This window comes from Myotis brandtii, unplaced genomic scaffold (genome assembly GCF_000412655.1).
Source record: "Myotis brandtii unplaced genomic scaffold, ASM41265v1 scaffold144, whole genome shotgun sequence".
NCBI classification, from domain to species: Eukaryota; Metazoa; Chordata; class Mammalia; order Chiroptera; family Vespertilionidae; genus Myotis; species Myotis brandtii.
This window is the reverse complement of record NW_005355159.1, coordinates 4,249,879-4,272,599: the sequence shown is the minus strand read 5'-3', so window position 1 is coordinate 4,272,599 and position 22,721 is coordinate 4,249,879. Positions and strand designations below refer to the sequence as shown.

Below are 22,721 nucleotides of genomic sequence, written 5' to 3'. Positions count from 1 at the left end.
GCCACTGCAATGACAATCAGGGGCCCAAGTATGTCACTGGGGGAGCCACTGCCTTGTTACACTGCTGGTGCACACAGCTTTCCAAAGATGAATGGTTAAAAACATATTCCTATTACCATACTTGTGGTTGTTCTGAAGGTGGATATAAATAAACAAGTGGCCCCTAAGGGCAACCCCTAACTATACAGCCTGGGGGCTGGAACTGTCTCTCACTTTAGTCCTTGCCTCTAACTTTCAAAGCACCAAATGGGCTCGCCCAGGGTTTTCTCTGAAGCGACTGTTACTGCTAAGGAAACTCTCCATTCTTGATCTCCAGGAGGCTACAGAAGGAAGGAGTTTTGCCCTGGAAAGGGGTGAGGTAGGGTGTGCTCTAGACATGAGTCAGGGTCCTGGGAACTAGACCTTTCACCAGTGATCCTAGGTAAATCACTTTCAGGACCTCGTGTTTGTCTGTTTGTTGTTTGTTTTGTCTGTTCATTAATGTGTTTGAACCAACTAGATAATCCTAAAATTCCTTCTAGGTCTAAGTTTACTTCCATGATACTAAGTGAAAATCAGCCAAATCAAGTTGTCCCTGTGTAGATATGAGTGAGGTAGTTGCCTACACAGCATCATTTTGAAGGCTCTGAAAAAATACCCAAGCCTCCACCGGGGATCCCTGAAAATCTTGCCACCTCCCAAGTCTTGGATGAAAGACTGAAAGCTGCTAAAATGTACTCATTGTGTAATCTTGGAATGCGTGACCACTAACCCATTGTCAGCCCCGCTGTCATCTGCACGAAGTAAGCTATCTAATCAGTCAGCTAAAGGTTAGGTAATGTTTGTTGGGGCAGAAGAGGTCTTAAATCTCCAGCCCAGGTGACAACAGCCACAATTCATAGAAACTGAAAAGTCTAAAGCACTGGACAAGAGACACGCTCTTTAGTTAATGGAAACCCCAAATCTTTCCTATGAAGCTGGAATCCATGGTCTACAGCTCTTTGTGATCTGACACTGTAATTTGCCTCTGTTTGAACCTTTTGTCACCCCCAAAATGCCCTCCCAAATTCACTGCCTCAACACACAAAGTCATTGAGTTTCAAAACAGCCCCAAACGGTCTGAAAACCTCGCAATAGGACTCGGTCCCTCCTATTACCTAAAATGGTCCGCTGTTCCATTTGCACAGGCTTTTTTTCAGCAGATTTACAAGGTAACATCTGCTTCAGAAACAGATGTTTATGCCAGAATTCTCTTCTGCTCATTAATGCTTTTCCGGTTAACATCTAACTATCTCACTCATTAGTTCTTAATAATACTTTTTGTATCTGAGCCATGCCAGATCCGCGCTCTGTAGAGCTCTGTATTATTGTTGCTTCTGTTGCTGTTGAATTACGCTGCTGAATAAAGGAAAAGTAAAAATAAGCCCCTCTAAGAAGGCTGCTATGTGTCAGAGCTCTATCTTTGTGAACTGAACAAGCTGAAATCAATTAAAAGTGTGTGTTCAGAGAATGCATCTCAGCTGTCTAATTGCACCACCTCTGCTTTAGGGCCAAAGTTTGACTCCCTGCCAAATTGCCATCAAAATGGGAGTCCATTAGCACAGCTACACGGCCACTGCCTGAGCCCGATTCAAGGGCTTGCTTAAAGGAGGAAGCCCGAAGCCCCGTGTGCTCCAGGGCTGGGCGCACAAAGACTCCCACTGCCCAACAGGACACCACAAAGCCCCCTGAGATGAGGGTCCCGGGGCTGAGTACTTTACCCCACCCAATTTCCTCAGTCTGTCATAGATTAACCACAGGCAGCAGTCCAATGATGTTCTCTACTGATCCACAAGCAGTTTCACATTAGCAGAACTTCTTGGGAAAAAGCCAAGTTGACACACCTTTGTGAAGTGGTGCCCCAGATTGCTAAGTTAGAAACCTAAGGACTATTCCTACGGGTCCATATCCAATCAAAGAAAAAAACAAACAAACAACGTAAGCTTCAGTTTTTCCTGATTTGTAATGCAATGGCATATACTAAAATGTTCTTTGAGACATTTTTATAAAACCTTGTTAACACTTGATGGTGGTCCCAAGACTGGCTTTTATATTTCAAGAAGCCAACACCATTGTCAAACTGAACAAACCAAGATAGAAATAGGGCTAACATTGGTCTGTATGATAAGGGAAAAGCTAACCCTCCAGGGAACGTGGGCCAACACAATGTATTGTTTGGGATCAGGAGAAAGAATGCTTAATAAATCATCGACAATAGTTTCCATGGTTACAATAAACGTGTAGTCACCTATATTGTTTAGCCTGGTGTGACCAGTCCTACAGGGAAGAAATAATCAAGAGTCGTGTTGATAAGCAAATATGAAACTCGTTTAACTTAAAGGAAGGCTGGCAGACTATCCCCCCAAAATGAAATAAAATTGAAACTGAAGTCTAATCAAACCAAATTCATCTCCAGACTTCACCAGAGCCAACGTCTCTAGGTCCCTATGAACTCCACTGTGGCTCTATAACATGCTCCATTATTTTTATAGTAGGCTCTTCCTTTTCTGCCTAAGCAGCTGCTTTTCAACAAAATTACTTGGCAAACACTGCTCTATCAAGTATAAATCAGATATGCTACTCTGGAATCTAAACCCACAAAGAATATTCCCCATAACACTGCATAACAATGAAAAATGGAAATACTGCATTATTGCTGCCAAAAGAAATGGAAAAATATGAATGAAAATGATCACTGGGTGTGTCTTCCATGAGATTCCACTTAAATAACAGTCTCCATTTACTTCAATCGCTGCAATCGGATAAGCTTACACATTGCAAAATGAAATAAAAGCATATTTGAGGAGGAAATTAAAATGTTATGAACTGCCTTGGGTGGTGTTGGCACTGTGCAAAGAATGGTGAGTACAAACCACAGTCAGAACCTCTTTCCCCTCCAGTCAACAGATACCATCTGAGGTTTTGAAGCAATGCACTAAGGGAATTTAAACTGGAGATTTGGGGACTTCTCCACAGCTCCTTTCACCAGATAAACCCCTGTGAAAGCAAGAAAACCACATAGGTGAATGATGAAGTAGGTACAGACCTACTCAGACATTCTGCCTCCAGCCCTTTTGCCATTTGAACACTCCCACCTCCAGCTTCGCCTCCTTCACTTGTTGCAAACACTGGGGCTTCATTCTCCTGGGCTTCTCCTTGTTTTCTCAGACACTGATTAGATGGACAACTGATATCTCCCTCATGTGACTCAGGTCACAACATTCACTCAGTTAGTCCAGGAAGAGATAAGTGAACAAAATAGGACAATGTTCTTCCTGCTGTAGTAGTTTTCTCAAATCCCAACTAGAAAGAAAGGTTCCTTTCCTATGACCAATTTCCCTTCATTATGAATGTATTGGGTGCCAGTAGAGACCATCCTGGACTCAGAGCTTCTCCAAGACACAGCTCAGGGTCTGGAGTCTGCCAAGGGCACAAGCCAAACGGATGAAGTAGACACATAGACACATTATCTGGGCATTATCCCCTAAGCCTGGAGACCCAAGCAAACAATGCAATTCTTTCTCCACCACCAATGGCCAACCTGATGATTTTTTTCATCCTTGTACTCAGAAGTTACACTGGACAGTGGGGAGATGCAGAAAACCATTTGGGAGAGTGACCTACACAGAATAAATGTTACGATATGGTGGTGACTGCAGTTGAGTTGACAATAAGCTAGAGTGCTCATCTGGACTTGTGGCATCAAGGCTCCTTCTTCTTTTTTTGTTTTATTAATCCTCACCCAAGGATATTTTTCCATTAACTTTTTTTTTTTCAGAGAGAGAGAAAGACTGGAAGGGAGAGGGAGAGACACACAGAGAGAGAAACATCAATGTGATAGAGACACATCAATTTGTTGACTCCAACATGCATCTAGACCAGGGCCAGTGATCAAGCCTGCAAGTGAGGTATGTGCCCCTGACCAGAATCGAACCCAGGGCACTTCAGTCCATGGGCTGACACTCTATTCACTGAGCCAAACCAGCTAGGGCTATGGCTCCTTCTTGAGGAAAGCACATTTCACACCAACCCCTGGGAGATGGTGACTGCAGCAAAGCTATTCTCATCATGACCAAAAAGTCGACAGCCATCTCTGAAGCTAACAATCTGAGAAGGTGAGGAAGGAGCAAAGCATACTTTCTCTTGCTCCACAAGGTCTATGTGCCATCATCCTATACTCCCCGTCGACAGAGGTCCAGAGCTCCATGAAATGGGGTTTGAACAGGGAAATACTGACTGAAACTGAAACAGTGTCTCCCACAGAGGACAGAGGGGAGAACTCCACACTTCCAATGCCAACTCCCATGAGGCACATGATGGCCTGAGATCTTGACCAAGGTCAACATAGCCCAGGGATGTGCCTCCCAGTAGGACTTGGGCACCGGAGAAAGCCTCATGCTGGTGAATTTCGCAGGTGAAGGTGTGATATTCATTGGTAAGACCCAGCTTTTTCTCCTAAGGATGGAGGATCAAGAGACATCCATTCCTGGGGTGACCATTCCTTCGGGTGAGTACACAACAATACAGAGACTTCCATAGATTCCAGGGATCTCTGAATATTGAGAATTCTTGCCCACGAAAAGACATGCATATTTAGATGGCTGAGATCCACCCTCCAGTTACAGGAAGCAAGAACAGGCCATTAAGTTGGCCTCAAAGTGATATCTTCCACTTACCCACACTAATTAATCGAATATGACTACAAGGGAATAACTAACAGAATCTGTGTAAGGGATATTTTGGCAGCTGCAGTCTGGTCTGTTTTAAGAGATGATGGTACAGAGCCCAGCTTTTTCTCTGCCCCACTTCCAGATGATGTCCAATCCACTGACAAACCAGGAATGTGGTTCATGTTCTCAGACAAGGAGCCTCCTTGCAATGGGCTCTCTCAAACAAGATGTGATAGGGTCCCCAAAGGCATCAAGCACACTTGTGCTCAGGGATTTATGAGGAAGACAAAGACAAATTAGGCAAAAGATCAGCCCTCAGGGAGCTTACCTTCCAGTAGGAAAGATAAGACAGATAGATAAATAACTGTTTTAAAGGCAGAAAGAGATAAACGTCATAAAAGGAGATGAATAAGTTATTCTCAGGTCAGATAGGAAAAGGGAGATATTGTTTGAACAACTAGCAGGTATCTAGGGCTGGGCGAGATGCTGGGGATACAATGACAAACAGGATCCAGTTGTTGACCTACAGTAACCTTACTGTAGAGGAAGAAAAATAGAGAATGCTATGATGCCCCAGAAAAGAGAGAGGAGCTCCTTGGCCTGAGTGAAGGAGAATTCACAACAGGTGCTATTTGGGCTGGTTATTGAACGATGAGCCCCCATTTTGCCAGGCAGAAAAAAGAAGAATTCCAGGGAAAAGGCACTGCATATCCTTGAGGGTCTTATTTTTCCTACATCAACCTTGATCCCTCAGTGCCCAGCACAGTGCCTGGAACACTTGGGCACTCAATAAAGGTTACTGAATGAGTCCAAGAATTCAGGGCATGGATCCACAGACTGCACTTTGGATGCAAAGCTATCATCAGCGCAGTCACTGGTCAGACCCTTGTTTCTGAAAGATTTTCCCAGTAATCTGGAGCAGCGGTCGCCAATCGGTGGTCCTTGAAGTCCGAAAGGTTGGCGACCGCTGGTTTAAGGAAATCTTTGGAACAGCAGTCACCAACTGGTGGTCCACGGACCACTGGTGGCCCGTGAAGTCCGAAAGGTTGGCGACCGCTGGTCTGGAGAATGGGAGTGCGCTGGCTTGCCTGGGAATTATCGAGAATTCCCGCATCGGAGAATGCTGCAAATGGTCTGAGGAGCAGGGAGGACTGGGACATGCCGATAGATCATCACAGGAGGCCGTTTCCAAAAGTATTTCAAACACTTATAATAGGGATTTGTTTACCAAAAAGATACTCTAAAAATGATTTATTAAAAGAAGAAGACAACACCATTTCAAAAGTTTATTTTCTGGAAAGAAAGCACATTTAATAACATGTGTTAATGATTTTAAAGACAGCCATGTACAAAACCACTAATAAAAAGACTGATACAACTATACAAGGTCAGTGGCTACCCATCTGAGGAATCCTGGCAACTTTGTAAATATCAACTCAGGCTGGGGGCTGGGCCCGGGTGACAAATGCATTTTCCAATTTCATGGAGAATGAGATAAGACGGCGCCAAGGTTGTGCAAGGATACAAAATCACATAGCGCACAAACCAGAAGTTTTAAAGCAGCAGAACCCTTTCCTTGATACCTTATGCAAAACCCAGGAGGCAAATCAGATATAAAATAAGGGTCCTTGTTTGAGATGGAGTCCTAGGAGCTTGGAGACCCCAGGGTCCACTGTTGCCTGTCCCCCCCTCCCCTCGGAGGCAGCCCTCAGAGGCCCTGAACAAACACCCAAGGAGTCCCCTGGGTCAGAAAATTCTCACCAAAAGTCAGAGAAACTTCCAAACTGGCCCATCTTTTCCATCAAGGACCCAGTTCTCAGGATGACAAGATGTACCCCAAAGGCATCTGGGTTACTTCCTGCTGCTGATTGTATAATCACCAGGAGGCTCGGAATTATGAATCACGGGCCACAAAGAAAAACTCCCAGAGTGAGAGAAATGAGAGTAACAAAAGATTGGCTCCTCTCTCTGAGTTCCAGAGCTGGGATTCTGCAGATGACACACTGAGGGCCCAGGGGGCGGCACCTGGCCCAGGCCTGCACCCATAGGGGAAGGGGGCAGGGGGCTGTGGCAGAGCCAGGCCTGAGGCTCCAAGCCCCTCCGTGGCTCGGGAGTGGCTGTGTACACCAGCCTCCCTCTCGGAGCTGCAGCCTTCTGGGGCAGCATGGGAATTGGGCACATTCCATATCTAGCACGCCCGTAGAAGTACACAAAGCCGTGGCGTGTGGGGTAAATCCAAGGACATTTTGTTCCTTAGCAGAGACTGACAGGCTCATTTAGTAGCAACAATTCACCGTCCACAAAAAAGTGCTGAATCTCACTTACAGACAGTGAAATTCAGGCAAAAAGACAGCCAAATAGCACTGGGAGCTATTTTAGACGTGCATATTTTAATAGCATAAATCTTTATTTTTTCTTAACCAAATAGTCCCGCACAAAATTATCTGTTGCAACACAGGCCCTGAGAGCGAGGCTGTAATCCCCATTTCAGAGATGGAGAAACTGACAAGTGCAAGCTCCCTGAGCAGGAATCTTCCTGACACACAGCCGCCCGCCCGTGGAGCTCACACAAAGAGCTTCCACTGTCAGCAAAACGCAGCCTCCGAGTCCCCAGGGGAGGCGGTTCAGAGTCATTAAAAATTGGTCCTGCCCCATCCCAAAAGGACATCTGGATAAATAGGCACTGGGGAGACATGACTAGCAGGCTTACCTGAGGAATTTAATCCAAGGTTGCTTTAAATTCACAGTACTTATGCCCTGGTCTGCGCTTTCCCTGCTGATGGAGTAGCAAGTCTATAAGCACTTCACGGGAGAATTTACCTTACATGTCTTTCTCTCAAACCCTGTCCAAGAAATAAAAATTAAAGCCACTAACTGTATAAACCACCCCATCTACACAGCCTTTCCCCATTTTTTTTCTGATTTTCTTTCCCTGATCCCATTTTAAATGGATTTCACACTCTAAAGGTTGCCAGGCTGACATCCTTGGGGACCAGTCCTATCCATTTAGATGCAGGTTCCGCAAAAGATGCTCAGCCCTTCTGCACACAGACTCCACGCAGAGGTAAAGGAGGGTGAGAGTGGAGGGACGGCGAGAAGTATGTTAGCCCCAGTGCAGGGCTACCAGAACCCAGGGGCTGGCCCGATGAAATGCACCATATGCTGTAAGAGCACCTCTACTCTTATTAGCAAGGTTTCTTTGAAATAGAGAATTATTTACTAAAAGACATGGGTTTGAATATTCAGCAATCTCTTGCATTAAATGCAATGGAGTAAGAACAAAGCTCATGAAAAACTCCAAACTCTTTCTTACAAAGGCCTCTGCAATTTGGTTGGCTTATCCTTCAGGCTCATCTCTTTCCCTTTCTCCCTCCCTCAACATCCTACATCCCAGCTGCACCATTCCTGGTGCTTTTCTTTGTCCTGAACTGCCCTTCTCCGAAATGCCCTCCTCCAGACCACCCCTGATTTAAAAGCCCAGCCCTCTTTGGCAGAGCCTTCCCTGACACCCACCAGCAAATCTCCCTCTAGGTCACCTTGAAACCTTGCACCCTCCTCTAGGCTGGCTTTCACACACAGTTTACAATTACTTAGGTAGAGCCAAATCCTCCACCCCCCCTCCCCCCAGCAGACAGGGAGCTCCTTGACAGCATTGGTAATGCCTAAGTTATTGTTGTGTGGTCTGGAAAACGAGGGAAGCAAAGTGCCAGGCACATAGTAGGTAGTTGAAAATGCATGCTTAAAAAAAAAAAAAAAAAGAATGCACTCATATGCTGACTCTGCAAAATATACCATTTGAGAGGTACAGTGGTATGGGCAAAGAGTTCATTGTAATAGAAGACAATCTCAAAAGCCCTCAATAGGGGGCAGTATAAATAATATGTCCTCTTTAGGGAAGACCATGCAACATTCATAGAATGAAGCAGGTCTGTATTGGACATGGACAAAGGGGATTGGAATATTAGCCAGAAAATTCTGAAAAAATAAACAAGAAATTCTTAGTGATAATTACCTCTGAACCGGGGCATGGGGGGAGGGGGGGATGACACTGAGGATATGAGAGGTTGAGTTTAATATTTTCACTTTATGTATTTTCCTAAGTGTTTGCATTTTTAAGTATATGTTTGAAATTTTTATAATGCATAGAAATGCCCTCCCTTGAAGTGGAATTTAATCCTAAAAGTTTCTAGGTTAACAGTCCTCTCAATTAAATCCATCAGGCAAATGAAACAAATGAACTAAAATATCCTTGAATCTCTAATGTCCTTGAAAAGAAAAGACAAATAAAATAATGAAACCTGTTCTTGGACGCTCATGAAGTGCTTCCCATTGTGCTCCCCAACCAGCTTCTCTCTGGTGTGGTGTTTGGGAAACGATGCCCTGCTGGCCTGATATCCGGATTTGAGTTGTTTTTACTTGATAAATATTTATCGGGCATCTCCCACGTAGAAGGCACATGTGCAGGGCACGGATGCAGAAGGAAGAGGGAGTAGCATAAGGCCCCGGCAGCCCACGGCTCTCACTCTATCAGAGCGACCGGCACCGAGAATTAAAACAAGGCAGAATGTGAGAAGTACTATAAAAAGGAAAAAAGCAAACAGGAGGGGGAGTGATTCCAAGTGGCGAGACTGTGAAGGATCTTGTGGAAGATGAGATTGGAGCAGGGTCCAGAAAGACAGGTAAGACTGACCAGCCGGAGACGGATTGAATGAGAGAGGCGGCTGCCTTGTCTTGTGTGCTGTTCTGGCACATTGGAGGTGCGGCTGAATATCCAAACTCTAAGGTGAGTGAAAGGAATTGCCACATGCCTGGAGTAAATCCAAACTCTTTCCCCCAAATGGCAAGCCCACATGTCCCCACCTTGCCTCGTTGTCCAACCTTCGGTTCCTGCTCCTCCCTCCCCTCACTGCGGCCACCCTGCTCTCCAAGCTCATCCAGCTCCCAGGACTTTCTACTGCTGTTTCCCCTCTGCCTGGAGGATAAATGGCATCAGAGCAAGGCCACTGTCTCATCTACAATTGTATCCTCAGTGCCTCGCACACAGTAGGAACTTAATCTGAAGAAAATGCATGAATAAAATAAAGAAACTTGAACTAGCCAACAAATGTAGAAGCTTCCCTTGGATAACTCACCTGGATATACATTTTTTACATTTTAAATAACTCTGGCTGGGCTAAAATCACTTCCCCTGCCCTAAACCACAGGACTATGAGGATTAAGCCTGATACACTATGACCATTCATGCCCAGCGTATTGTTGCATCTCTTACATGCAGGGTCATCTCAGTCCACACAAAGATTTGGCATTTCAATTCTTATTCCTGCTCCTCCCTCCCCTCACTGATACTCAAGCCAAAAAAACAAACAAACAAACAAAAAACACCGAAAAACAAAACAAAACAAAAACCCACAAAAAAACAAAAACCAAAAAAAAACACACACCTTTTGGATAGTCATAGAGTCAATAATTGTAGAATTGTAGGAACTAAGTCTCGAACCCGAGCCCTCTGCCTGGTCTAAATCCTATTGGCTTGTACTAAAACCCCAGCTGATCTGTTGGGCTTGGAAGAGAATTGTTACTCCTATTCTTCACAGGATGCTGTATGGGGCTTCCAGTCTGCAATTACCCAGGAAGATTCAGTGAAATGTATCACCAAGAGACTGTGGTGTGCTTCCCCTACAAACAGGAAGTGCTAAGCGAGTTTTGACAATTCCTCCTATAACTCCTCTTGATTACTGTTATTGGAATGTCTAAACTTTTAAAAATAATAAGTACCACTTAGGAGAAATTGTTATTTTAGCTGCGAATTAAGATCATAAGTCTTCTGTTTAAAAGGCAACCGCGTGTTTAACGGAACACTTCCAAAGGCGCACGGCTGTGATTCCCTCACAGGCAACGGATGCTTGGGTGGAATTTTTCATCTGCAAATTAGGTTAGTTTATGGCAGAAAATGAAAAGTCATCATCAGACAGACCAAGAAATGGGGCCATTCTTTACCTGGAAGGAGCAATTAGCTGAAACATCTGTGGGGAAAATTTCTCTCTCGAATTTTGTCGGTTTTAAAAAGCTTTGAAAGAATCGCTCTAAAGTCTCAAGGACACACTTAATTATGGCTTACCCCGGTGGCCACTCACAGCTGCCTGTTTACTCAACCTGAAGTGGGAGTTGCAGAAACACCTTGAATGAGGCCACACCCCATGAGGAGTCAATTCCATCCAGCATGTGGTTCCAGCTCACAACTTCCCTGTGCAGGGCTGGGCCCCTTCACTTACGTAATTCTACCTATACATAGGCAGGTGCCCTATCTACGAAAGGACAGTCTATCTTGTTCTCTGCTAAATCCCCCCACAGGGGACGGGACACTTTCTTGGAACATTACCTCACTTGTTTAATTTTCTAGATAATTAGGAAAGATAGTAGGAGAACGAGAACATTCTTCATAGTTATTGGACATTAGTCTGCTCATCAGATACAGGTTGGTTTTTCTTTATAAATGTTACTGATTACTTCAAAACGAACACACACACACACACACACACCCTCCAAGAAAACCAAAAAAACTCTTTTCCTCAAGACTGTGTACCCAGTAGCTCTGACCGTTTTCATTTCCAGCAAGTTGGGTTCGTTCCATTTTTAGTGGCAACTCCTTTAGGAAACGCTCTTTTAAAACCTGTGTTTGGAGAAATGAAGTTAATGGGCCAGAACTGGTTTATCATGAAATACTCATCAAGTCAGGAAATAAAGTTCAAACCCTCTACCCTCAGGTGAAGGGGACCCGTTGGTAGGACACTCTCAGAGAACTATCTTAAAAGTCATTGTTTTAGTGCATGAAGAAGAGTTCTAGAAGTAGTAAACTTGGATTCAGTACTATTGCCTCTTGCCATCTATAATTTAAGAAAGGGGGTAAGACATTTAATTCACTAAGTCTAATAAAATGGTCAATCATGTTAAATTATATGCAGAATTCAAGAGAGCCAGGAGTTACCCCCTCACCTCGTCCACCAACACCTAATTTTTAAACACTCTCCTAATATGTAATAGCATTTTGGAAAGCTAGAAGGACTGGGGTTCTATATGAAAGAAGCAGAATGGTTTGCCTCTCCCCAATCTAGGGCTCTCTGTACCCAGAGAAGGGTCCATTCATTTGGAATGCGAGCCCTCACTCCCCCAGAGGGAGCTGGACAATGACCCACACCTGCTCTCCCAGGTCCTGGTTTCAATACTCCTTACCAGCCACCACACTACCTGTCAGCAGGATATGCTCACACGTTACAATGAACTAGATCTCAGTTTACCCCATACTCCTTACAGTTTAGGTTAATGTCTTTCTGATGAGATTTGGGAATGGTTAATCACTGCCCTGGTCCAATGATTCTCACCAGCTTTCACTCTGGAATATTGCACTTAATAACCTGCCTGGAACACCAACAAGAGACCATGCATCCAGGCCACCTTGTCTACAGCTCTATTAGAACATTTCTACTGAGTGGAATATTAGCTTATTCTAAGACTGTCTCTTCCAGCAGAATCCCCTTGAAGACAGAAAATATACCTTATTCTTGGCTTGCACACATGTGTGTACAGTGAGCAAATTAATGAATAAAGGTTTAAATTCTTCTACTTGGAAGCACAAACAGGGACATAGCAACCTGCTATAATGCATTTATTCAATCATTCATTCTTTTATTCTATCAATATTTAAAGTGCACAGGAGACATGGAGAGGAATAAAACAAGTATGGCCTCTGCTCTTAGGATGTTTGTGGTTAATGGAGGAGACAGAATTTGAACAAGTAATCACACAAATAAATATCCAACTGCAAACTGTGACAAAGTAAATGAAGAAAAGGAAGGGCAGTAAAGGACCTTGAGACACTGAGGAAGGGATTATATTTATCCTGAGGTTGGAAGAATGAGTAGGAATTAGCCAGGAGGAGAGAGAAGGAGAAGACAAAGTTTTCTAGGTACTGGGAACAGCATGTGCAAAGGTCCTGAGGTGGGAAAGAGCTTGATGCTTCAAGGAACTGATAGGTCAGTGTGACTAGAATTTAGCAAGAAGAAGGTGAAGCAGGAGTGATATGGGGATCTAATTTCTCCTTTTCCCTGAATGTCCTGAAAGTATCCTTATTTAAAAATAACAAAATTAAATCAAGCAAAGCTTTGTACACCAGCTGAAGGGTTTTAATTCTGTTCTCAGGGCAATAGAAAGCCTCTGAGCAGGAGAGTGACAGGACTAGATCTGCATTCGAAAAGGAAGTTCTCCCTGTGATAGCCTGGGGGAGGAAAAAGCAGGATGTAAGAGCAATAGTGATTGGCCAGAGGGCCACTGGAAGTCAGTGGGGTCGCTGGACAGAGTGGGGATGAAGGATAGGCTTGCTATGATGTTGGAGGTAACTCTCAAGGTCTTGGGTGATGGATTTCATATGTGGGCGATGGCATTCTTCAAGCTACCCTAGACCTGCAGGGGCAGGCCTAGACCTCCAGGAGCAGGCCTAGACCTCCAGGGGCAGGCCTAGACCTCCAGGGGCAGGCCTAGACCTCCAGGGGCAGGCCTGGGATAGGAGAATTGTTTGATGATGCACATTAACAAGCCCCAAGGCGTCCCCCTGGATCCCAGTTCCGGCACAAGCTGCACACACACTACCCCAGCCCTTGCCACAAGGTCCTACCCTGGTCCAGGTCCTGGCCCCACTGAAGGAAGCAGATGCTTGAGCGAACCAGGCACTGGGTCTTGTGAACAGATGTCAAGCAGGGTGCACCCCTCCACCCCTGGGGTTTCCATATGAGAAGCCCCTCCTCCACCCCGCCGACTTGACAAGCTCAGTTTTGCCGATGACTGACTCTCAAATGTCACACAGACAGTGAAATCTAATCTCTCCTCTTCCTGGAGTGGCCCATAAACATCCTTCCTTTAAAACAACCAAATGAAAGCCCTGCTTCCCACTGTGAGTTCTGGCCTTGGCTGCTCCAACTGTCAGGGCCGCAGCGGAGGGCCTCTGGCCTCCCAAGCTTTCTCCCTGTGCTGTGTATTCCCCCTGCTCCACCCCCTGACATGCTCAGCTCTTCTTCAGACACCCTTTGATACCCATTTCCCTTTTATATGGCCCCCACTGTGGAAAGCACAGTTTGTTTGTTTTTTCCCTGCTGGAGACCAATCCAAATTCTTCTGCTGCTCACCCCACCCCTGCATCCTCTCCCAAACCCCAAGTGCTCACGCCTCACAGTCCCCAGCCTGCATTCCACAGCGCCAGCCCTACTCTGCGAGATGCCCCCGCTTTCCCTTCTGTTAATATACAACAGTCCTTGCAACCTTTTCTTGCTTGGCCCTCTCCCTTCCGTGGTGGAATTTTACAAAATCAGATCCTCCAGTTAAGGGACCGGATGCTTTCCTAAGAGGGACCACCAGATGTGTTTCAAAGCCCCAGCGAGAGACCCCATTCCTCTACTTCAGAACGAGTGTGTACTCTGAATCTAAATGTCTCTTAATTTAGGATGCTCAGTGGATTACAGCTACACAAAAAACTACTGAGTGCCTACTGTATGCTTCGCAGAGAGATCTGCATAAGAGGGAGCACATCTCCCTCCCTCTTAAATCCTCCACTGATTTCAGGTGGGGAACTGGAGATGGGTGCTGTGGAGGGGAGTACGGGGAGGAGGAAGCAGTGTTCCGGCTAACCACAGGAAGGCACAGGGGGACCCTGGCTGCCCTCCCCTCAGGGGCGGGGCTGAGTACTTGGCAACAGAGGACTGGCACTGAGCTCATGGGCTGGGGGTCGGGGGAACCATAGCCATGACTGCAACCGCCTGATAATTGAGAGTAACTGGATGCAAACTTGGGGTTATCCAGCAGAGCTTTTATCTCCTCCCATCCCTCCCTCTTAGTAAACTGAGGGCCAAGAGTGACATCCACTTGCATGATGAAAACCAGGGGTTTACTTCAAAGAGAGGGTGGTGCACCCAGCAGCAGAGCCCTCCCCACATGGAGCCGACTGTGCAACACAACCACCATCGCAGACACCAGGGCCACAAGAAGGACCACCAGGGTCCAGCACCCGTTCCTTCTCAGTGCCTGGGCCTGTCCGCACTGCGGAGACTCTGCCTGCCACTGGGAGGAGACCTCCGAGATCCAAAAGCAGCAGGTACAGATGGCTCAGAGGTCCATTTTAATTCGCAGGGCATTCCCACTGCCCTGCCAACTCACCCTCAGGCTGATGTCCTGGCAACGACCCTCAGAACTGATCCCAGACACTGCAGCCAGCAAAGAACTCTACCAAGGCAACACCAAGATCATCTGCATGCAGGGGAGAGGCCACCCCATCCTGCCCATTTACACAGGCAAATGTGTCCTGAGGCTGGGACCTAAAACGCCCTCTGCAGTTTTATGAAACTGAAGAGGAATGACAACAAACTCAGTAAATCAGAGGAAGGAGGAAGGGTCTTTTCTCTTACCCTGATGCTCACACTCCAGTTACAAAATAATTCACTAACTTGTTTAATATCCTTGCAACTCCAGGCACCCTGAGTCCAGAAAACTTAATTCTGTGCTAGAAGAAAGGCGGATCTTAGATCAACACGGCTGCACTTGGGCAGGTGGGAAAAGACACACCTGTTCTAATCTCCCCCTTCCACACTCACCTGTCATCTTCCTGCGCTTCTTCATTGCCAAACCAGCATCCCTCTCATGGTTGGCTATGCACAAAATATCCTTCTGTTCTCCCAGTCACATCAAAGCACCTTCACGCTATGCAGACAGGTCATCGAGGGAATGAAGAAAATTAACAAGCCCACCTAGGTTATCTCTATTAAAATTAGCCCCTCAGCCTGTAGGCTCTGTCAGTTTCCACAGAACACAAACTCTGACAAGTCTGTTGGAAACTCTTAACCTTTCCGGGTCCTGTCGACAGCTTGCAAACACAACAGGAGGGTGGTGCCTTTGAGTTCTGTCTTTTCCTTTGAAATAGAGGAGGTATCAGGGTTTGGTCATTAGCAACTTTCACATTTATCTTCATCCCCCTGCTCATCACACAGGGCCACCTAGGGAGCATGCAACCACTTTACTGAATAAAGACTGATATCTTTCAATCACCTATAAGGCCCTGGTAAGTTTTAGTTCTTGTCTACTTCTCCATTCATATCTTACCCTCATCCTCTGTTAATATAAAACAGTCCACCCAAACTCTCTTGCTTGACCCTCTCCCTTCTGTGGTAGAATTATACAAATTCAGGACCTTCAGTCCCACTAAAGGCTATCTCCTCAATTTTCTAAACAGGTCAAAGTTCCATCTGCACAGGGCCTTTGCATATGCTATTCCTCTGCATGGAGTCCTCTTCTCATTTAGTCGTTTCTCATCCTTGGGAGTCTTAACTCAAAAGCCACTTCCACAGACGAGGAAAGGACTTACATTTGCCCTCTCTTATTCTTAAACATTTATTTTGATATACATTCCACAGTTGGTACTTAAATATAGTACCTATGAAATTTAACTAATCTCTATTTTCCCCACCAAAGTTTCATGAGAGCTGAAACAATGTACATTGTGTTCCAATACAAAACTTGGTACATAATGATGTGCTCCAAGTGTTTATAATTAAACAAATTAATTAATTAATAATTTGATGTCATTCCTCAAGTTAAAAATTTTCCAGTGGCTCCCACGACATTTTGTGAAGTCTGAAATTTTTCAAACCCTTCATAATCCCACCAAAAGAGAGGAATTCAATATTTCTTATCAATCCCCCAAAGGTACTCTCCCCTCCTGCCAAGGTCATTGCCTTGGTCATGGCTTCTCATCTGAAATTACTTTTCTCCCATCTGCCCATTCAACCCTGGTTACCTATGAAGGTGCAGCTACATAGCAGGCAACCTAATGCAGTTATACAAGTACAACCCTGGATCAAAGTCCTAGGTTCAAATTGTGCTTTCACTATTTACTATTTGTGTGACCGTGACCAAGCCATTTCAATGCTCTGTGCTTCTTTTACAAGATGGAAAAGACAGTTTTTATAAGACTATGGAGAAAGTTGGACAAAATGGCATTTTCCAAGGACTGAAGACATTTCCTGGCAAATAATAGATACGGGGTGACCACCAGCTCTCATCACACAAAACACTTCCATTCTTCAAATTAGCCCATCATAAACTAAAGCCCTCATGCCTAAAAGCTGACATACTGCAGGAGCAGCATGGGCCAAGTTCATGTACAAAATTAGTTGCCAGGAAAATCAAGGGTTATTGTCACTAGCTGGCACAGAGACTCCTAATAGGCACCTGGGTTCATTCCCACTGGGGTCCAGCAGAGGTGGGCCTACTCTCTGTGATCACAAAGCAGCTCATGTTACAAAGATTTCTTTCTCAAAGTGCCCAACAAAATACTAGTTTCAATCAAAGCTTAGCATTCTGTGATTATGGCCATTTTGTTCAATAATGAAGAGTATTTAGCCAGCATCTGCTCCATGTTCAACATTCCAGTAGAAGATGCAGAAATATTAATTAAACAGGGGCCTTTCCCACAAGGCACTACTAATAGTACAACCAGAGAGAGAAATGCCTTGATAGTGTGAGACAGTACAGAATTCAGTGTTAACCTAGGAGATACAGGCTAAGTGCAGAGGAGAAAAAGAATCAAAAGAATCATTCATCCATTTAACAAACATCTATTAAGTACCTACCAAACAACAGGCAATGATTATTTTTTAATTTAGTTTTAGAGGAAGAGGAAGGGAGAAAGAGAGAGAGAGAGAGAGAGAGAGAGAGAGAGAGTCATTGATATGAGAGAGAAACATGGATTTTCTGCCTCCTGCACGCTCCATACCAGGGACTGAACCTGCAACCTGGACATATGCCCTGACCAGATAATCAAACCAGCATCCTTTAGGTGCATGCATGACACCCAACCGACAGAGCCATACTGGCCATGACAACAGGCAATGATTTTAAAAAATCAATCCATGACTACTCTTCAGGCCCTCATAACACTCACCACCTTTGATTCCCCCTCCTCTCCATCCATCCATATCCTGCTTACCCATCAAGGCTTTGGTCAGATCACATCTCCCCCATGAATCCTTCCTTCACCATCCTGGATCAGTTCTACCTTCCCCCATCCACACCTTATAAAAATGTTGTATTTGCATATTGATTTTATTACTCTTTCAATACTGCTTGGCCTGTGCTGCTAAACACAGTCATCTTTTATTGCATAGCTCTACTTCCCTTTTTCTCAGTTCATATTTTCTCCATCTAGTTAAGAACTCCAGGAGGCCATGGGCCCTCAAATCTTCTGCAGATTGAAAATGAATGCATTTTTATTTGAGTCAAAGTAGGTCTTTGTAGGAGCAACTGAAAGCAGACAAAGGGGGTAAGGATGGCAAGTAAACTTTATGGTCAAGGAGACATGTGCCGGGTCCGGTCCTTTCCTCAGGCCCATTTAAGACCAAGTCTTCTTGGAACCCTTCCTCCCTTCCTACACAATCTTCCTGAACAAGATCACTGAACAGCCAGCACCCGCCCACCTGGACCCTGGCCACATTCATTCCCCAAGTGGGCGTAATTACTTGCTGCATCCAATGGGCTGGAATCACCTCTGCTTGCTCCTAATACACCCACCAACCAAATCTAAATGCACAGGAAACCACAGACAGAGAAGAACACGAGCTATTTCTGCATGACTGGCTACTTGAACAAAGTCACAAAGGCCTCCCAATGCAAGTAAGACCATCTAAGAAGGAAGACCTTTAAAAATCATTAGTGGCAGCTTTGCCAATATGTACAAAACGAGAGCACTTTCTCTTATGTTTAAAGGAAGTCCACTATTCTCCATTTCCCAGAAAGCTCTTTGTTCTTTTTCTCTAAATTATTCCTCACCTTGGGCAAGTTGGTAGGAACGTGAGAAAAATTACATTAAATCAGTCATCCTTGAGATCAAAATAGATTAGGACAGGGGTTCTCTTTCTTTAAAATAGCTCTTCAAAGAGAAAGCAAAAGAACTTAAGGGAAGTAAAAGTTGTCAAACACCCTCAAGCACTTTAGAAACACCTAAGATCTGCACACTATTGATATGTTAATTAAAATTTACTTTTATCTAGGATAGGTGTTTGCTGGTCATGGTCCCATTACCCTGTGGCACTTTTGGCTTCTTGAATAAAATTTCATTTCTTGAAAAACATTAGAAAAGTCTTCCTCTTCTCTATGTCAGATCGGCTTCCACTCCCTCACTTCAATGTAGAGACTTCATTCTAGTTTGCTAATATTACACAGCTGATGACCAGATTCCCAGAGAGAACATACAATCCACGAAGTTCATCCACTACCAGCCGTCCGTCCGCTAGATCAGGAACCAACCACCCCAGACAAGAGAAGGTGAGAGTTAGATTTTTAATAGTGAGCGGTTAATAACTGTGCTGACAAGCAGCCAGAGAGGGGCCTTCCTAGAATTTAAAACATCTAGAGAAGGGAATTCTGTCAGCATAATCTATTTCAATAATGCACAGCCCTCACTGCTGAAAATCTGTCCTTCTACTAAACATAAATCCCATGGGACAGTTTAACTCGGATTCTGTTCCAGGAAAGATGCCCTTGCTGGGTTCTCGAAATTTCTTCCTTGCACTGGTCTTAGAATCAGGAAAGAAGGTCATGCGAAACAGGAAACTTAAACCATCAAGTGTCAAAACCAAATTTAAAACTGTCTACGAGTGTATTCTGAGTTTGAAGTGAGTCAATGGTATTTTGTGATATTTGTACACATTTTTTTTTTTTTGCTTTATGGGAACACAACACAGCTACGCCCATTCATTGTCACATTGTCTTTGGCTGTTTTCCTGCTAGAGTGGCAGGCACAGTGTTACCCACAAACCCTAAAATGTTTACTATTTGGCCATTTACAGAAAGAGTGTATAGATCCTTGCTTCCACCAAAAGGTACCAAGAAGTGCACAGCATCAAAAATCTATAATAGCCCTAGGCAGTTTGGCTTAGTGTATATAGAGCATCAGCCTGGGGACTGAAGGCTACTGGGTTTGATTCTAGTCACAGGCACATGCCCGGGTTGTGGGCCTGATCCCTAGTTGGGGGCGTGCAGGAGGCAGTCGATCAATGATTCTCTCTCATCATTGATGTTTCTATCTCTCTCTCCCTTTCCCTTCCTCTCTGGAAATTAATAAAAATATATTTTAAAAAATCTATAATAATAAAAGCATAATATGCTAATTAGACTGGATGACTTTCTGGACGAAGCTGCAGCAGCGGGGGCCAAGGCAGAGGTGGCTGCTGCGGGCAACAGGTGCCAAGGCAGAGGCCCTGGCAGCTGGGAACCAAACCCCTTGCACAAATTTTGTGCATCAGGCCTCTAGTACTAGCATAACTCCCAAAGAGAACACTTTGGATATCTTAAAAAACTGAGGCCAACTGTTGTATGATTAATTCAACAGTGGTCATTATGAAGCCCTCCAAAGAACCCTAAAATCATTTTGCATCACCTAATTTGCCATCATTTGACATGCCTCATGAAAAATTAGGAATGTGCAATCACTTCCTATAAAAAGCAGTAAACAGCAGCACCATATCATAACATTAACAGATAGCCATAGGCACTGTGCCAAACATGAACACATAAACATGAGGGCAGGGTTTGTCTGCTTGTTTCACTGTTGAATCCTCAGTGCTTAGAACAATGAGTAGCCCTGTTCTAAAACCAAAAAAACAAAACAAAAACAAAAATAAAAAAAACTTTGAGTTCAAGTCCCAGTGTTGGTAAGGATGAGGAGTGATGAAATCAAATACATAGCTGGTGATGTGGTAAAATGGTGGAACCATTCTGGAGATTTGGCAGTTAAATAAAAATAAATTAATTAAGTGTTAAATGTTTTAAATGTTTGCCTACCCTATCAACTAGAAATTTCACTCTTACTAGTAGATATTACTCACAAGGATTAAAATATTATATATCTCAGAATGCTCACAGCCATTTATTTATAACTAGAGGCCCAGTGCACAAAATTCATGCATGGGTAGGGTCACTAGCAGCTGCTGGCTGCCCGCTGCCAGCTAGGGCCTTCCTTCATTCCACGCCGCCCTCTGGTGGTCAGCACACATCATAGCGAGCAGTCGAACTCCGGGTCAAAGGAACAATTTGCATATTAGGATTTTATTATATAGACTAGAGGCCCGGTGCACAAATATTTGTGCACTCGGGGGGCGGGGGAGGGGGGGTCCCCCAGCCCGGCCTGTGCCCTCTCGCAGTCTGGGACCCCTCGGGAGATAACGACCTGCTGCCTTAGGCCTGCTCCCGGGTGGCAGAGGGCAGGCCCAATCCCTAAGTGCAGCCCCTGGTCGGGCTCAGAGCAGGGCAGATTGGGGAGTTGGGGCGCCGCCCCGTCATGCACAGAGCAGGGCGGATTGGGAGGTTGCGATGCCACCCTCACTCATGCTCAGGGTAGGGCCGATTGGGGGGTTGGGGCACCGCCCCCTGTCACACACAGAGCAGGGCGGATCAGGGGGTTGGGGCGCTGCACCCTGTCACACTCAGGGCAGGGCCAATGGGGAGGTTATGGCTCTACCCTGTCACACACAGAGCAAGGCCCGTGGAGGGGGGTTGGGGCGCTACCCTCTATCACCCACAGAGCAGGGCCAATCAGGGGGTTGGGGCGCCACCACTGTCACACTCGGGGCAGGGCCGATGGAGAGGTTATGGTTCTACCCTGTCACACACAGAGCAGGGCCGATCAGGGGGTTGAGGAGCTCCCCCCTGTCACTCACAGAGTAGGACCGATAGGGGAGTTGGGGCACCGCCCCCTGTCACACACAGAGCAGGGCGGATCAGGGGGTTGGGGCGCTGCACCCTGTCACACTCAGGGCAGGGCCAATGGGGAGGTTATGGCTCTACCCTGTCACACACAGAGCAAGGCCCGTGGAGGGGGGTTGGGGCGCTACCCTCTATCACCCACAGAGCAGGGCCAATCAGGGGGTTGGGGCGCCACCACTGTCACACTCGGGGCAGGGCCGATGGAGAGGTTATGGTTCTACCCTGTCACACACAGAGCAGGGCCGATCAGGGGGTTGGGGAGCTCCCCCCTGTCAAACACAGAGCCGCAGGGCAATCAGGGGATTGGGGAGCTCCCCCCTATCAGGCACAGAGCAGGGCAGATCAGGGGGTTGGGGTGCCTTCCCCTGTCACGAACAGAGCAGGGCGGATAGGGAGGTTGTGGCCCCGCCCCTGTCACACACAGAGCCGCAGGGCGATCAGGGGGTTTGGGCACTGCCCCCTGTCACGCTGATCCCGGTGCTGGGAGCCTCGCTGCTCCGCTGATCCCGGTGCTGGGAGGCATATTACCCTTTTACTATATAGGATAGAGGCCTGGTGCATGAGTAGGGGCTGGCTGGTTTGCCCTGAAGGGGGTCCTGGATCAGGGTGGGGGTCCCCACTGGGGTGCCTGGCCAGTCTGGGTGAGGGGCTGAGGGCTGTTTTCTGGCTGGCGAGTGACTGAAGCTTCCAACCGCTCCTTGTTTTTTTTTTTTTTTTTTTTTTTTTATTCTGGGCCAGCTTTAGCTCTGAGGCCTTGCTGCTGAAAACATGGATACAATGTTTCGGTCCGGCTGGGGTTCAGTCGGCTGTTTTCTGGGGTTTTGTTTACCTTCTTATTTGCAACATAGTATATAGTTGCTTAGACTTGCAGATGAGAGGCCGGCAAGTGAGGCGGGGAACATTGGAGTCCGCAGCAAGCAAGCCTCGTGCTCGCTTCAGTGCCTGGCTGCCGGCCGCCATCTTGGCTGACAGTTAATTTGCATATACTCACTGATTAGCCAATGAAAAGGGTAGCGGTCGTACGCCAATTACCATGTTTCTCTTTTATTAGTGTAGATAGCCCCAACCTGGAAATATTCCAAATGCTCCCCACCAGGAACACAGGTAATTATTTGAGGTTAACCAATCAGTATAATGCTACTTAACAATGGAAAGAACTGAGCTATGAATAGATAAAAAAACATGGATGAATCTCACAAAAATGATGTTGAGTAAAAAAAGCTAGACACGAGAGAG

General features: G+C 45.7%; 1 protein-coding gene across 1 annotated transcript in view; it reads right to left on the bottom strand.

The window, feature by feature from the left end:
• The window catches only part of RORA (RAR-related orphan receptor A), a 583,196-nt gene extending 574,140 nt beyond the window's left edge, over positions 1 to 9,056 (bottom strand). The window contains exon 1 of the mRNA XM_014535501.1: positions 8,987 to 9,056. The gene's annotated coding sequence lies outside the window, so the exon portion shown is untranslated. The remainder of the gene's footprint in view (positions 1 to 8,986) is intronic.
• Positions 9,057 to 22,721: the final 13,665 nt, after the last annotated feature.